This window comes from Leiobunum rupestre, chromosome 9 (genome assembly GCF_980474605.1).
Source record: "Leiobunum rupestre chromosome 9, qqLeiRupe1.1.hap1, whole genome shotgun sequence".
In the NCBI taxonomy this organism is placed as follows: domain Eukaryota; kingdom Metazoa; phylum Arthropoda; class Arachnida; order Opiliones; family Sclerosomatidae; genus Leiobunum; species Leiobunum rupestre.
In genome coordinates, this window is record NC_143392.1 from 43,735,980 (window position 1) to 43,750,310 (window position 14,331).

The 14,331-nt window shown below is 32.4% G+C and overlaps 1 protein-coding gene across 2 annotated transcripts in view; it reads left to right on the forward strand.

Annotated features, from left to right (window-relative positions):
• The window catches only part of LOC149928502 (neuropeptide SIFamide receptor-like), a 158,138-nt gene that overhangs the window by 36,841 nt on the left and 106,966 nt on the right, over positions 1–14,331 (forward strand). The window lies entirely within an intron of this gene.

Genomic DNA, 14,331 nt, shown 5'->3' on the forward strand with positions numbered 1-14,331 from the left:
GTGGGAAGGAATGAACTATATGCCCCAAGGAGTTAGAAATCAGCAGGGGCGTAGGAACGTTCTAGAAGTTGGAGGGGGCAAATAGAAACGAAAAAGGGTCTAAAGAATGGTTTTGAATTTTTAATGGAGTGTAGCTTCTCCGAGTGCATGTGTAATTTTTACTTCTATGTGAATTGGTGGGAAAAGACTGAAAATTAAACACAGTTGTGGTTCTATAAGCTTTATATGCGTTTAAAATGAGCATTTGAGCCTTTTGAAGATTTCAACAGAACAAAAAGTTGGAGGGGGCAATAAAATTAGTTGCCCCTCCCAGCAAAATTCTAGGGAGGGGCATTGCCCCCCCCTGCCCCCCCTGGTTCCTACGCCCCTGGAAATCAGTCACTCCAGGGGGCTGAAAATCCTCTCTCCGCTACCTTTGGCTGTACAGCGTAGTTAGAGAAACCTCCGCTACTCTCATTGTCGCTACTATCTAATGGACAAAATTGAAAGAAAATAAGTAGTCCCGAACTCGACGCTAACACCAATTTTGAGCTTGCGAGAGTGCGTTTAAGTTGGTAAGAGTTCTTGATGCAGGCATAGAGTAATGAAAAAAAAAAGAGTGGAAAACGAAAGCTTTCGAACTTTCACGCGCTTTGACGCACGCGCGAGGGAAAGACAGAAAAGGGGATGAAAACCGGGATTATTTTCAGCGCGAGATTGCACGGGGTACGAAAATGTTGTTGTTGGCGCCATCTCTTGGACTATCTCCACAAAAATGTTCGGTTAAAGGGAATATAACCTCAGGTATTTGGTGTGGAACACCAACGTTTGCCGCTCTGGCCGCTCTTGCCTTTGGCTTTAGAAATGTTTGGTGCCACTGTACGGGAAATTTGAAAAATTTAAGGGGTCTTCCATAAAGATTGCTTTGCGGGTTATATTCCCTTTAAGTTGTTCACGAGTTGTCAACTTGTCAATAATTTCTGAAAATTGCATAGTTTAAACAATTATACTCTTTGGTTTTAAAGTATCGATTTTGGGTTTTTTCTTTTCGTATAAACTATAATGGGAAAAGTACTGGATGAACTTCTACTTCCTAATTTCTTAAAATTGCATAGTTTATAAGTATGTTTTTAGTTTTTTCTCGTAAAGTACAATGGCGAAAAAGTACCGCGTGTATCGCTCGTGTAAAAACTGTGAAAATCAATCTGTACCAAAGCCAACATTAAACATAGAAAAATGTTTAAGATGGATAGATGCAATAAAAAGAAGAGATATTCGAGCAAAGGATTTCAAATCACATCATCAGGTTTGTAGGGCTCCTTTCGTAGCGCTCAGTCAATAGTTCTTTTTATAAACTAACGTGGCCTTCCGGTTTTAATGTTGCTCTTACAGTCGCGAGGAATATAGGTTTTTTTAGCGCGCGTGCTAATCGCTCGTGCGCAAAATATACTAATAAAGCTGTGTCTTGTGACGTAAGAGCAACATTTTAACAAGTTGGGCAAGACCACTTTTTATTTTATAAAATCAACTATTGGTTCATATGGAAAAGTTACCTTTTCAATTCTTGTTGAAAATCTGCGTTGATTAATAATTCGTGTCTTTTATTAGGAAATCGATCTTTGTCCAAAAGACCAGTATTGTTATCAGCAAATATAGAAAGGTAATGCAAAGTCAGTGTCTTAGTTGAATGGATTTTACGTTTTAGCTAAGAAACTCCTTATTAAATCCAATTGCTGAAAACAATATTGATATAATAAAATCAAATTTAAGTGTGGTCCATCGTGTCACGCGAAAAAATCGACGCCAAACGCGTTTGGAAAAATATTGTGGACATAATATGAGAGATGGCGCTGACAACAACATTTCCATCCCCCTTCTCTGTCTTTCCCTCTCTCGCGCGGCATAAAGCGTTAAAGTTTGAAGGCTTTCGTTTTCCACTCTTTTTCCATTACTCTATGGTACAGGGCAAAGTGGTGGAATTGAATGTTAGTGGAAGTTTACTCACGAATTTAATTTTTATATTAACTATTTGCATGTCGGTGTTATTAAATTAATATTTAATCGATACAGTGGCGTAGCTAAACAATTTAAAATTTCTTAAAAATCCAAAACTTCTCATAGAAAAAGGAAGACTTACTATATTCTTTGTTACTTATGGTATAAGAAATTCCCTCTACTCTAATTCAAAACAGTGATTCTAATCACTATTTAAATTAACTGATTTAAGTCGCTATTTAAATGAACGGATTTATATCGCTATTTAAATAGCTGCTCAGTGGTCTAGGGAATAATTATACCGTAAAATGTGTATAACTATACAGGGTGTCCAAAATTAGAGTTGCGACATTTTTAGGGTATTAATTTCAATATGAGAACGCTTTACATTGAAAGTTTGAAAAAAATCGGAAAAAACTTTCACGTTTTTAAACATTTTATTTTTTGGCGGGAAATTGCTAGAAGAAAACCTTCAATGAGAAAGTTGTAGATAATTATCGAAAATGTGAAATTAAGTCGGTTTCATTGAAAAGACCTATTTTTCAGGGAGATACTAGGTGATGAAAACAAACAAGCCAAGTAAATGTCCGAAATGACTTAAATGGTTAATTTTTTTTAAACCAAAGGATATCTTTATTCATACAAACGCACAAAATTTACAAGTGAGGTTCTATGATTCATCCGTTAGCCGCGATACAGGTTTCGGCACGATGGGCCGTTTTGAATCGAGAGTGCAATCATATTAAGATTCGTCTTCGTTAATCTTCGATGCTCGTAACAGGCATCTTAAATGCATTTCACCTGTTACCGTTTCTTACACACATTTCATTTTATTTCTACCGTTCTAAACCGAAATTAAAACACCTAGCTAAAATCCCGGCCATTTGCACCGTTCTAAACCAAAATTAAAACACCTAGCTAAAAGCCCAACCATTTGTACCGTTCTAAATCGAAATTAAAACACCTAGCTGAAAGCCCGGCCATTTGCACCGTTCTAAACCGAAATTAAAACACCTAGCTGAAAGCCCAGCCATTTGCACCATTCTAAACCAAAATTAAACACCTAGCTGAAAGCCCGGCCATTGGCACCGTTCTAAACCGAAATTAAAACACCTAGCTGAAAGCCCAGCCATTTGCACCGTTCTAAACCAAAATTAAAACACCTAGCTGAAAGCCCAGCCATTTGCACCGTTCTAAACCAAAATTAAACACCTAGCTAAAATCCCGGCCATTTGCACCATTCTAAACCAAAATTAAAACACCTAGCTGAAAGCCCAGCCATTTGCACCGTTCTAAACCAAAATTAAAACACCTAGCTAAAATCCCGGCCATTTGCACCATTCTAAACCAAAATTAAAACACCTAGCTGAAATCCCGGCCATTTGCACCGTTCTAAACCGAAATTAAAACACCTAGCTGAAAGCCCAGCCATTTGCACCGTTCTAAACCAAAATTAAAACACCTAGCTAAAGTCCCGGCCATTTTCACCGTTCTAAACCTAAATTAAAACACCTAGCTGAAAGCCTGGCTATTTGCACCGTTATAAACCAAAATTAAAACACCTAGCTAAAATCTCAGCCATTTGCACCGTTCTAAACCAAAATTAAAACACCTAGCTGAAAGCCCGGCCATTTGCACCATTCTAAACCAAAATTAACACACCTAGCTGAAAGCCCGGCCATTTGCACCGTTCTAAACCGAAATTAAAACACCTAGCTGAAAGCCCAGCCATTTGCACCGTTCTAAACCAAAATTAAAACACCTAGCTGAAAGCCCAGCCATTTGCACCATTCTAAACCAAAATTAAAACACCTAGCTAAAATACCGGCCATTTGCACCATTCTAAACCAAAATTAAAACACCTAGCTGAAAGCCCGGCCATTTGCACCGTTCTAAACCAAAATTAAAACACCTAGCTGAAAGCCCGGCCATTTGCACCATTCTAAACCAAAATTAAAACACCTAGCTGAAAGCCCAGCCATTAGCACCGTTCTAAACCAAAATTAAAACACCTAGCTAAAATCCCAGCCATTTGCACCGTTCTAAACCAAAATTAAAACACCTAGCTGAAAGCCCAGCCATTTGCACCGTTCTAAACCAAAATTAAAACACCTAGCTAAAATCCCGGCCATTTGCACCGTTCTAAACCAAAATTAAAACACCTAGTTAAATCCCGGCCATTTGCACCGTTCTAAACCGAAATTAAAACACCAAGCTGAAAGCCCGGCCATTTTTCCGTTCTAATTTCTAAACCGCCAGTAAAACACCCAGGTTTCAAGGAAGTCCACCCCCACTGATCATCCCAAGAAAGAAAAATCGGCTATAACGTAAAGGTATTTTTAAGCACCACAAAGACAACCAATTTCAATAGTTTTGACACGCGCTTTTATTTTATCAAAATTGAGACTAATTTTAAGAACACGCTGCCTTATTTAGTGCTAAATATTTGAAACTGGCTTCTAAGAATTTTAGGGAAAAAACACCTTTTCTTGTTTTAAATAATGTATCGAATGATTCTCGAAACTTCTTAACGCAACAAGACACTCTTTAATCACTGTCAAGTATCGGAACTCTTAAGGAATTGCAGTGGGCGTTTGTCAAGACTAGGTCATTTTTATTAAAATATACGCACGCTCTCCGTGACAAACTTTGAAAACAAGCGCAGATTCCGAGACAAATTCCAATACGTTAAAAACGACAATGAAATATTAATAAATTTGGTTGGTGGATTTTCGCAAATAAAGATAGGTTACTTGATTAGGGACCAAAAAAAGAAGTAAAGATCTAATTCTTTAGAGAAAAGCTACTGGGTAAAAGCCAATAATAAAGCGTAAACCAGATACTTTTAATAATTTATCATCCTCCCGCTTACATCCGGTTGCCGGTGAAAAATTTACTCCTCGAACATCAATCATTCTAAAGTTTCATAATAAATAATGACCTGCTATTGAGAACCCTATTATTTCGGAATATAATGTAATATAAATATATCAACGCCTCGAAGGGGACTAAAAAGATTTGAAATATTTCGGAAAAAATACTTGTTAAGAAATAAAAAGGTTAAAAGTTCAAAATAATAAGACGCGTTGATACCTGTATTGAGATGTTTTCGAGCCAAAAAGAGGACACCGAGGGGCAAGTCGCTATAATTAGAACACCCTCCAAATATTAAATCTAAATTTGATTGCTTCAGTCACGATTAAAATAAAAATCGTGATTTAAATGATTATATCGTGATTGAAATGAAGATTTAATTTAAATGATTAAATCGTGATTTAAATGATTATATCGTGATTGAAATGACGATTTAATTTAAATGATTAAATCGTGATTTAAATGATTATATCGTGATTTAAATGATTATATCGTGATTTAAATGATTATATCGTGGTTTAAATGATTATATCGTGATTTAAATGATTATATCGTGATTTAAATGATTATATCGTGATTTAAATGATTATATCGTGATTTAAATGATTATATCGTGATTTAAATGTTGGCTCGCGTGGCTTAAAGAGCTTGCCACCACCCTCCTACGCATTGTAACCCGGCCACCTGTTACTTGATCACGCACAAGCAACATTGCTTATGTAATCGAAGGTGGTGCATTGGGTATTAGCTCTATATAAAAAAATATCGTGATTGAAATGACGATTTAATTTATATGATTAAATCGTGATTGAAATTATTAAATCGTGATTGAAAAGATTAAATCGTGTTTGAAAGGATTAAATCGTGTTTGAAAGGATTAAATCGTGATTGAAATGACGATTTAATTTAAATGATTAAATCGTGATTTAAATGATTATATCGTGATTGAAATGAAGATTTAATTTAAATGATTAAATCGTGATTGAAATTACGATTTAATTTAAATGATTAAATCGTGATTTAAATGATTATATCGTGATTGAAATGAAGATTTAATTTAAATGATTAAATCGTGATTTAAATGATTATATCGTGATTTAAATGATTATATCGTGATTTAAATGATTATATCGTGATTTAAGTGATTATATCGTGATTGAAATGACGATTTAATTTAAATGATTAAATCGTGATTGAAATTATTAAATCGTGATTGAAAATATTAAATCGTGATTGAAAAGATTAAATCGTGTTTGAAAGGATTAAATCGTGATTGAAAGGATTAAATCGTGATTGAAAAGATTAAATCGTGTTTGAAAAGATTAAATCGTGTTTGAAGGGATTAAATCATGATTGAAAAGATTAAACCGTGGTTGAAAGGATTAAATCGTGATTGAAAAGATTAAATCGTGTTTGAAAAGATTAAATCGTGTTTGAAAGGATTAAATCGTGATTGAAAATATTAAACCGTGATTGAAATGATTAAATCGTGATTGAAAAATTTAAATCGTGATTGAAATGACGATGTAATTTAAATGATTAAATTGTGATTTAAATGATTAAATCGTGATTTAAATGATTAAATCGTGATTTAAATGATTAAATCGTGATTTAAATGGTTATATCGTGATTTAAATGATTATATCGTGATTTAAATGATTATATCGTGATTTAAATGATTATATCGTGATTTAAATGATTATATCGTGATTTAAATGTTGGCTCGCGTGGCTTAAAGAGCTTGCCACCACCCTCCTACGCATTGTAACCCGGCCACCTGTTACTTGATCACGCACAAGCAACATTGCTTATGTGGTCGAAGGTGGTGCATTGGGTATTAGCTCTATATAAAAAAATATCGTGATTGAAATGACGATTTAATTTAAATGATTAAATCGTGATTGAAATTATTAAATCGTGATTGAAAGATTAAATCGTGTTTGAAAGGATTAAATCGTGTTTGAAATGATTAAATCGTGATTGAAATGACGATTTAATTTAAATGATTAAATCGTGAATGAAATGATTAAATTGTGATTGAAAAGATAACATCGTGATTGAAATGACGATTTAATTTAAATGATTAAATCGTAATTTAAATGATTATATCGTGATTGAAATGAAGATTTAATTTAAATGATTAAATCGTGATTTAAATGATTATATCGTGATTGAAATGACGATTTAATTTAAATGATTAAATCGTGAATGAAATGATTAAATTGTGATTGAAAAGATAACATCGTGATTGAAATGACGATTTAATTTAAATGATTAAATCGTAATTTAAATGATTATATCGTGATTGAAATGAAGATTTAATTTAAATGATTAAATCGTGATTTAAATGATTATATCGTGATTGAAATGACGATTTAATTTAAATGATTAAATCGTGACTGAAATTATTAAATCGTGATTGAAAAGATTAAATCGTGATTGAAAAGATTAAACCGTGATTGAAAAGATTAAATCTATATATAAAAGATTAAACCGTGATTGAAAAGATTAAATCGTGTTTGAAAGGATTAAATCGTGATTGAAAAGATTAAATCGTGATTGAAAAGATTAAATCGTGTTTGAAAGGATTAAACCGTGATTGAAAAGATTAAATCGTGTTTGAAAGGATTAAACCGTGATTGAAAGGATGAAATCGTGATTGAAAAGATTAAATCGTGTTTGAAAGGATTAAATCGTGATTGAAAAGATTAAACCGTGATTGAAATGATTAAATCGTGATTGAAAGATTTAAATCGTGATTGAAATGACGATGTAATTTAAATGATTAAATCGTGATTTAAATGATTAAATCGTGATTTAAATGCTTAAATCGTGATTTAAATGATTAAATCGTGATTTAAATGATTAAATCGTGATTTAAATGATTAAATCGTGATTTAAATGATTAAATCGTGATTTAAATGATTAAATCGTGATTTAAATGATTAAATCGTGATTTAAATGATTATATCGTGATTGAAATGACGATTTAATTTTAATGATTAAATCGTGATTGAAATGACGATTTAATTTTAATGATTAAATCGTGATTTAAATGATTATATCGTGATTTAAATGATTATATCGTGATTTAAATGATTATATCGTGATTTAAATGATTATATCGTGATTTAAATGATTATATCGTGATTTAAATGATTATATCATGATTTAAATGATTATATCGTGATTTAAATGATTATATCGTGATTTAAATGATTATATCGTGATTGAAATGACGATTTAACTTAAATGATTAAATCGTGATTGAAATTATTAAATAGTGATTGAAAAAATTAAATCGTGATTGAAAAGATTAAATCGTGATTGAAAAGATTAAATCGTGTTTGAAAGGATTAAATCGAGATTGAAAAGATTAAACCGTGATTGAAAGGATTAAATCGTGATTGAAAAAATTAAATCGTGATTGAAATGACGATTTAATTTAAATGATTAAATCGTGATTTAAATGAATATATCTTGATTTAAATGAATATATCGTGATTTAAATGAATATATCGTGATTTAAATGAATATATCGTGATTGAAATGACGATTTAATTTAAATGAATAAATAGTGATTTAAATGATTATATCGTGATTGAAATGACGATTTAATTTAAATGATTAAATCGTGATTTAAATGATTAAATCGTGATTTAAATGATTATATCGTGATTGAAATGACGATTTAATTTAAATGATTAAATCGTGATTGAAATGATTAAATCGTGATTGAAAAGATTAAATCGTGTTTGAAAGGATTAAATCGTGATTGAAAGGATTAAATCGTGATTGAAAGGATTAAATAGTGTTTGAAAGTATTAAATCGTGATTGAAAAGATTAAATCGTGTTTGAACGGATAAAATCGTGTTTGAAAGGATTAAATCGTGAATGAAATGATTAAATCGTGATTGAAAATATTAAATCGTGATTGAAAAGATTAAATCGTGTTTGAAAGGATTAAATCGTGATTGAAAGGATTAAATCGTGATTGAAAAGATTAAATCGTGTTTGAAAGGATTAAATCGTGTTTGAAAGGATTAAATCGTGTTTGAAAGGATTAAATCGTGATTGAAAGGATTAAATCGTGATTGAAAAGATTAAATCGTGCTTGAAAGGATTAAATCGAGTTTGAAAGGATTAAATCGTAATTGAAAAGATTAAATCGTGATTGAAAGGATTAAATCGTGATTGAAAAGATTAAATCGTGTTTTAAAGGATTAAATCGTGATTGAAAGGATTAAATCGTGATTGAAAAGATTAAATCGTGTTTGAAAGGATTAAATCGTGTTTGAAAGGATTAAATCGTGATTGAAAAGATTAAATCGTGTTTGAAAGGATCAAATCGTGATTGAAAAGATTAAATCGTGTTTGAAAGGATTAAATCGTGATTGAAAAGATTAAATCGTGTTTGAAAGGATTAAATCGTGATTGAAAAGATTAAATCGTGTTTGAAAGGATTAAATCGTGATTGAATAGATTAAATCGTGTTTGAAAGGATTTAATCGTGTTTGAAAGGATTAAATAATGTTTGAAAGATTAAATCGTGTTTGAAAGGATTAAATCGTGTTTGAAAGGATTAAATCGTGATTGAAAAGATTAAATCGTGATTGAAAAGATTAAATCGTGTTTGAAAGGATTAAATCGTGATTGAAAAGATTAAACCGTTATTGAAAAGATTAAACCGTGTTTGAAAGGATTAAATCGTGATTGAAAAGATTAAATCGTGTTTGAAAGGATTAAATCGTGATTGAAAATATTAAATCGTGTTTGAAAGGATTTAATCGTGTTTGAAAGGATTAAATCGTGTTTGAAAAGATTAAATCGTGTTTGAAAGGATTAAATCGTGTTTGAAAGGATTAAATCGTGATTGAAAAGATTAAATCGTGTTTGAAAGGATTAAATCGTGTTTGAAAGGATTAAATCGCGATAGAAAAGATTATATCGTGTTTGAAAGGATTAAATCGTGTTTGAAAGGATTAAATCGTGTTTGAAAGGATTAAATCGTGCTTGAAAGGATTAAATCGAGTTTGAAAGGATTAAATCGTAATTGAAAAGATTAAATCGTGATTGAAAGGATTAAATCGTGATTGAAAAGATTAAATCGTGTTTTAAAGGATTAAATCGTGATTGAAAGGATTAAATCGTGTTTGAAAGGATTAAATCGTGATTGAAAGGATTAAATCGTGATTGAAAGGATTAAATAGTGTTTGAAAGTATTAAATCGTGATTGAAATGATTAAATCGTGTTTGAAAGGATTAAATCGTGATTGAAAGGATTAAATCGTGATTGAAAGGATTAAATAGTGTTTGAAAGTATTAAATCGTGATTGAAAAGATTACATCGTGTTTGAACGGATAAAATCGTGTTTGAAAGGATTAAATCGTGAATGAAATGATTAAATCGTGATTGAAAATATTAAATCGTGATTGAAAAGATTAAATCGTGTTTGAAAGGATTAAATCGTGATTGAAAGGATTAAATCGTGATTGAAAAGATTAAATCGTGTTTGAAAGGATTAAATCGTGTTTGAAAGGATTAAATCGTGATTGAAAAGATTAAACCGTTATTGAAAAGATTAAACCGTGTTTGAAAGGATTAAATCGTGATTGAAAAGATTAAATCGTGTTTGAAAGGATTAAATCGTGATTGAAAATATTAAATCGTGTTTGAAAGGATTTAATCGTGTTTGAAAGGATTAAATCGTGTTTGAAAAGATTAAATCGTGTTTGAAAGGATTAAATCGTGTTTGAAAGGATTAAATCGTGATTGAAAAGATTAAATCGTGTTTGAAAGGATTAAATCGTGTTTGAAAGGATTAAATCGCGATAGAAAAGATTATATCGTGTTTGAAAGGATTAAATCGTGTTTGAAAGGATTAAATCGTGTTTGAAAGGATGAAATCGTGATTGAAAGGATTAAATCGTGATTGAAAAGATTAAACCGTGATTGAAAAGATTAAATCTATATATAAAAGATTAAATCTATATATAAAAGATTAAATCGTGTTTGAAAGGATTAAACCGTGATTGAAAAGATTAAATCGTGTTTGAAAGGATTAAACCGTGATTGAAAGGATGAAATCGTGATTGAAAAGATTAAATCGTGAATGAAAGGATTAAATCGTGAATGGAAGGATTAAATCGTGATTGAAAGGATTAAATCGTGATTGAAAGGATTAAATCGTGTTTGAAAGGATTAAATCGTGATTGAAAAGATTAAACCGTGATTGAAAGATTAAATCGTGTTTGAATGAATAAATTGAAATTTGAATGATTAAATCAAAATTTGAACAATTAAATCAGGATTAAAATGATTAAATCGTAATTAAAATTATTAAAAATTGAGATTGAAATGTTGAAATAGTGATAGAATTGATTAAATTGAAATTGAAATGTTGAAATAAGGAGTGAAATGATTAAATAGGTATTGAAATGATGAAGTCATGATTGAAATCTTGAAATCGTGATTGAAAAGATGAAATCGTGATTGAAATGATGAAATCGTGATTGAAATCATGAAATCGTGATTGAAAAGATTTAATCAAGATTAATTTTTAACTAATTAATTTTAGTTCAGCGATGAATCTAGGGATGACGCCATGTTTTCGGCTGCCACGGATCAGTCACTTTTTCAATACTTAATATAGAAATCAAGTTTGTTACGTACCCTTATATCTTGCTTATTTGTTTGAGCTACTCTCTTGAATTACTTTGCTCCGATGAAGCAAACTTTTAGGGATATTTCATAATTTAAAAAGCAAAATTGAATTAACTTTAAAAGTAAACAACGAAAAATGCAACGTAGCTACCGCTATTACCAATAAATAAAATATCTCGGGGCGTATTAGTGGCAAGCTTCACCGCCCAATATCGCGATTGAAAAGTATACTTAATTGAATAAAAAAAATTTCCCGCTAAAATTAATCAAAACTTTCGAAATCAGCTTCACAAAATTATTAACGGGTAATCGTCCGTGGTTGTACATTTCATATGCATTTTTTCGTGAAAAACATTTTTAAAAACAAATAAATACGTTTGTATTCGTAAAAATTAGATAAACATTCCAGCCACAGCTAATAAACGGCGCAAATCCCCGACACAAAATATATTCCAGCCCCATTTACTCTGAGAGCCCCTACTCTTATCGTCAGATATGGGTAGCGGACGCTTCTGGAACTACAGGAGGAAACACGCCATCTAGCGAGCACTTGGAGAGGTGAGATTTTGTGATTCTCGCAAGTAGCCGTAGCTGGCGCAATTTCTTTACCATCACAGTGAAAAAATGTAAATTACTAAAATTTAATATAAAATAAATAACTTAATTTTCTAATACACATTTTTTTAATTTTTAGGACATTATACAGGGTGTTTCAAAAGGTTGTGCAAAAAAATTAAGGAGTCGTAGTTGAGAAGTGGGGTGGCGGAGTGGTTAGCACTTTCGCCTCGCAGCAAGAGGAGCCGGGTTCGATCCCAGCTTGTGGCACTGGGTGAAAACTCGGAACAACTCTTTCTGCGTTGAGTTTGCAAGTTCTCTCCCCACTGGTTTAAGGGGTTTTCCCCCGAGTTCTTCGGTTTCCACTTCCATAAAAACTTGTCTAGGTAAACGGTAATAATTAGTGTAGGGAGCTATTGGCTCGATCTCGTGGCATGCAGGGCTTGCCACCACCCTCCTACGCATTGTAACCCGGCCACCTGAATTAAGGGCTTCAAAAGTCGCATGATGACTTAGGCCTGAGGTGGTGCCAAGGGTATTAGCGTAGCTGATTATTATTATTTATTATTTTATTAAGTATGCCTGTATTTTCCTACGATGAGTTAAAAGAGTGCCAGAGAGCTTCAAAGTGTGACAAACTAGCCCCTGGAAGTAGGCTGCAACAAGCGCTAAACCAAGCAGCAGGGAAACGCGAACATTAAGGTTTGGGTTCGTGTGATAGGTAAAAAAGGACTTTGTAAACAAAACGAGATAACAAGCGTAAAAAAGTAAACATAAACAGTACTTAAAGTCCCTGCGTCTTCGTTTTGCGCTTTTTGCAGCCTACTTCCAGGGGCTAGTAGGGAAATAAACAGGCATACTTCTCAACTCACCCCCTACAAATCCTTAAAAGTTTTGTATAACCTTTTGAAACACCCTATATATCAAGGACACTGGTTCTATTAAAAAAATTGTGATTTCAAAAGTGCTAATGTCTCGTTCAACTTGTTATCCATTAAAAACATTAAAAGTAAAACAAGTTGGCAAGCCAAAATATACCTCTCCTCGGAAGAATGGTCCCTAGTGGTATTAATTTCTCGACACGACCCCCAAAGATATCTCCGCAATTCAGAGGTATTTACGAAAAACGTATTCTCGGTTCAAACCCTGCCCGGTATAAAATTTTAATTTTAATTTAAATAATTGAGACGAAACAATCGAGTTTAATTTATTCAGAATATTATAAATTAAGTAGTTACAACAGCGAGTTAGACTTACTAAAACAATGCACAATTGAATTTAACCCTTTTTACAGTACATGTTTATCAGTTGAATATAATACTAAGCAAATTTTAATGAAAGAAATATCTACAGATGGTATTTGTATTTTTCTCGCTTACGAAATACTTGCCGCATCTTTAACGCTCATTTTATTTCAACGCTCGTAGACTTCCAGTTGACGTTGTGACACATACCGCATGAAAAAGACCAATGCCGTCCAATTTCCAATATCATATAATGACTCGCACACCCAGGAAATAATTGACTGCGTTAGAAATCGTAGATATCCAAATATCCACACCAAATATATTTACAAGAAGCAAAAACCTTACCATCAACAAAGCACAGAGAGCCACTTGACTAACCGCCAGCTCTTAAAGCAATTAACGTTAAATTATATCCTTTGAATTAACACAACTATATATAGGTCGTTAATAATACCCGTAAATAAATAACAAAAAAACTAACAAAGGGGACCACCCACAGGGTCTACCCTTTAACCCTCTAATCTCGGCTGACTGCGCTAAAACAAGATTTAACGTTTAAAATTTCATTCGTAAAAAAACCAGATTAGGCCTTCATAAATTCATTAATAAAAAAAGACTTTATTACCTATTATGCTTACGATGCGTGTCTTAATTTCAGTGAGCCTGAGCAGCTATCGGTGGTTCTGTGGTAGAGCGCTCGACTGCCAAGCCGGATGGCCTGGGTTCGAAACCTGGGTGGCGCATTTGTTTTTAATAAATAGAGAAACGCTAAATTAGAATTTCTTCGATGCAATAATTTTAATTTCAATTCTATTTCAATTAAACCAAAATTTCGTACTCTATTAAATACGCTTCCGATAAAGCTGAAGGTCTAATTTTCAATAAAGCGTAACAAGTGTCGGTGGTTCTGTGGTAGAACGTCCGCCTGTCAAGCACGAGGTCCCGGGTTCAAATCCCGCCCGATGCGATCGCAAATTGATACTAAGACGATTACCGTGTACAACTGGTGGAAACCC